Here is a 3,879-nt window from a genome sequence, read left to right on the forward strand (position 1 = left end):
ATTCTGTCTGTGTGTATGCCTGAAGGCCAGAAGAGGGCACCAGACCTCTTTACAGATGGTTGTGAGCCATCATGTGGTTTTTGGGAATTGAACTCAGGACCTTTGGAAGAGCAGGCAATGCTCTTAACCACTGAGCCATCTCTCCAGCCCTCTAATTCTCTCTCTCTCTCTCTCTCTCTTTTTTTTTTTAGTAATATCTATATGTAGTTTGTGTAACAGGGTAATTGTAGCCTCATAAAAGAGTTTGGCAATGGTCCTTCTATTTCTGTTGTGTGGAGCAATTTGAGGAGTATTGGTATTAGTTCTTTGAAAATGTAGAATTCTGAGCTGAAACAATCTGATCCTGTTTTTTTTTTTTTTTTGGGTAGGGGAGTCTTTTGATGATTGTTTCTATTTGTTCAGCAATTATAGGTCTTTATAATTTGCTTATTTGGTCTTGATTCAATTTTGGTAAGAGAGGGCCCCCCCCAGATTCTTTATGTATGCATTTAGTTATGTATGCATTTAGTGCTATGAACTTTCCTCTTACCACTGCTTTCATTGTGTCCCATAAATTTGGGTATGTTGTGTGGCCATTCCCATTGAATTTTAGGAAGTCTTTAATTTCTCCCTTTATTTCTTCCTTGACACCTTGATGATTCAGGTGAGCATTGTTAACTTTTCATGTGTTTGTGGGCTTTCTGGAATTAGCATTGCTATTGAATTCTAGTTTTAAGCCATGCTGATCTGATAAGATACATGGGGTTATTCTTTTATTTTTTAATTTTTTTGTATCTGTTGAGGCTTGTTTTGTTAGCATGTTTGTGGTCAATTTTTGAGAAGTTTTCATGAGGTGCTGAGAATAAGGTGTATTCTTTTTTTTTTTGCCCATAACTTGAATATGGAAGGTATATTCTTTTATGTTTGGATGGAATATTTTATAGATGTCTGTTAAGTCTATTTGAGTCATAACATTCGTTAGTTCCCTTATTTCTTTTCTTTTCTTTTTTTTTTTGGTTTTTCAAGACAGGGTTTCTCTGTGGCTTTGGAGCCTGTCCTGGCACTAGCTCTTATAGACCAGGTTGGTCTTGAACTCACAGAGATCCACCTGCCTCTGCCTCCCGAGTGCTGGGATTAAAGGTGTGCGCCACCACCGCCCGGCTAATTCCCTTATTTCTGTGTTAATTTTCTGTCTGACTTACCTGTCCATTGGTGAGAGTGGATTGCTGAAGTCTCCCACTATTAGTGTGTGGGGTTTAATGTATGATTTAAGTTTTAGGATATATATATATATTTGGGACATAGATTTTCAGTATTGAGATTTCCTTTTGTTAGATTTTCTTTGTGACTAATATGAAATGTCCTTCTTTGTCTCTTTGGATTGATTTTAGTTTAAAGTTTATTTTGTTAGATATTAGGATAGCTACACCAGCTTGTTTCTTAGGTCCATTTGATTGGAAAAATTTTTTCCCAACCCTTTACTCTGAGGTGATGTCTGTCTTAGAGTTTGAGGTGTGTTTCTTTTATGCAGCAGAAGGATGGATTCTGTTTTCATATTCAATCTGTTAGCCTGTATCTTTTTATAGGTGAGTTGAGTCCATTTATACTAAGGAATATTAATGACCAGTGATTGCTATCTTCTGTTAATTTCGTTTTCATTGGTGGTGATGCTAATTTGTGTGTTTTCCCCTTCTTTGTGATTTGCTGCTGTGACATCATCAATTGTCAGTGTTCTTGTTCATGTAGCTAACTTCTTTGGGTTGAATTTTTCCTTCTAGTACTTTGTGTAGGGCTGTGTTTGTGACTAGGTATTGTTTTTTTCATGGAATATCGTGTTTTGTCCTTCTATAGTGATTGAAAGTTTGCTGGGTGTAGTAGTCCTGGCTGGCACCCATGGTCTCTTAATGTCTGCAGAACGCTGACCACAACCTTCTGGCTTTCATTGTCTCCAATGAGATATCAGGTGTAATTCTGATAGGTCTGCCCTCATATGTTACTTGACCTTTTTCCTTTGCAGCTCTTAGTAGTCTTTCTTTATTCTGTATGTTTAGTGTTTTTATTATTATTTGGTGAGGGAACTCTTTTTTAATCCAGCCTATTTGGTGTTCTGTAAGCTTATTGTATCTTCATAGGCATATCTTTCTTTCAGTTGGGAAAGCTTTTCCTATGATTTTGTTAAATATATTTTCAGTGCTTTTGAGTTGAACTTCTCTTTCTTCTATACCTAATATTCTTAGGTTTGGTCTTTTCATGATGTCCCATATTTCCTGGATATTTTGTGTTAAGTTTTTGTTAGATTTACTGTTTTCTTTGACTGATGAGTCTATTTTCTCTATTGTATCTTCAGAGCTTGAGATTCTCTCTTCCATCCCTTATATTCTGGTTATGCTTGCATTTGTGGTTCCTGATTGTTTTCTCATGATTTCCATTTCTATAATTCCCTCAGCTTGTGTTTTCTTTATTGTCTCTATTTCAATTTTCAAGTCTTGAATAGTTTCTTTTATATGTTTGATTGCTTTTTCTTGGTTTTCTTTCAATGTTGATATCATTTTTTTTTGTTTGTCTTTTCCTCCATTTCTTTGAGGGAATTTCTCATTTTCTCTTTAAGAGTCTCTGACATTTTTCTGAAGTTATTTTTTAGGTCATTATGTTCTGCTTCGTCTATATTTGGTTGTTTATGTCTTGCTGTTGTAGGGTCACTAGATTTTACTGGTGTCGTGTTGCTCTTTGTGGGTGTTCCATGTGTTCTTACTGTGTCTACTCATTTCTTTCCTCTAGCTGATGTGGTTTGGGCTGCCTGTGACTCTGGTGATTAATCTTCTAGGTGCTAGTGGATCCAAGGCTCAGGTGGTTGTTCCTCATGGCATGGTAAGTGCCACGGTTCTTGTTATCCCATTGGTTACTTCGTGTTCCTGGATCTCATTCAGCACCTCCAGGGTTGTTCCACTCCCATGGAGTTTGCTGTCTCAGGCCTGCTCTGATCAAGGTTGTTGGTTCAGACCTGTTTCTGTAAATGTCCCTGGTCTAACTCTGCTCCCACAGAGGTACCTGGCTTGGGGTTGGTCCTGCAAAGATCCCTGGCTCCGATATACTCCCTCGGAGATCCCAGACTCAAGTGTGCCCGGATCCGCAGAGGACCTCCTGGCTCAGGCCTACTCCCTCTGAGGTCCCAGACTTATGCTTAGACCTGCAGGAGTCTTGGCTCAGGTCTACTCCTTCGAAGGTCCCAGATTCATGCTCAGACCTGCAGCGGTCTCTGGCTCTGGCTCATTTGCTCAGCAGCTGCTCCCTTGTACCTGTGCCTGTGGAGCTAGTCTCCTCAGGCCTGCTCTGGCCTAGGTCTCTCGCATAGTCCTGCTTCTGCAAACATCCCTGGTCTGGATCTGCTCCTGCTCCTGTGGAATTCACTCTCCCAGGTCTGCTCTGGCCTAGGTCACTGGCCCAGTCCTCTTATTTGTTTGTTTTTGTTTTTCTTTTCCTTTTTTTTCCCCTAAGCATCTCTCTATGTAACAGCTTTGGATGTACTGGATTGCTTTGCAGACCAGGTTGGTCTTGAACTCATACAGATCCACCTCTCTCTGCCTCCAAAGTGCTATTATAAGTATAATGATTTAATGCTATGGTACAGTTCTCCAAGGGACCATAGTGGGCAGGCCATGAGGGTCAGCCTGGTCCCACCACCCGAGGCCTTTGTGATTCCCAGGACTGTGGGATCCAGCAGGTTAGAGGAGCCCTGGGGGTTGAGAGACAGAGATGGATAGGCATGCCATGCAGAGTGAGTATTTATTTAGTGAGTTATGGAGTTATGGAAGGAGAAGGGAAAGGAGGAAGGGGAGAAGGGAAAAGACGAGAGAGAGAGAGAGAGAGAGAGAGAGAGAGAGAGAGAGAGAGAGAGAGAGA

This window comes from Microtus ochrogaster, chromosome 10 (genome assembly GCF_000317375.1).
Source record: "Microtus ochrogaster isolate Prairie Vole_2 chromosome 10, MicOch1.0, whole genome shotgun sequence".
NCBI lineage: Eukaryota > Metazoa > Chordata > Mammalia > Rodentia > Cricetidae > Microtus > Microtus ochrogaster.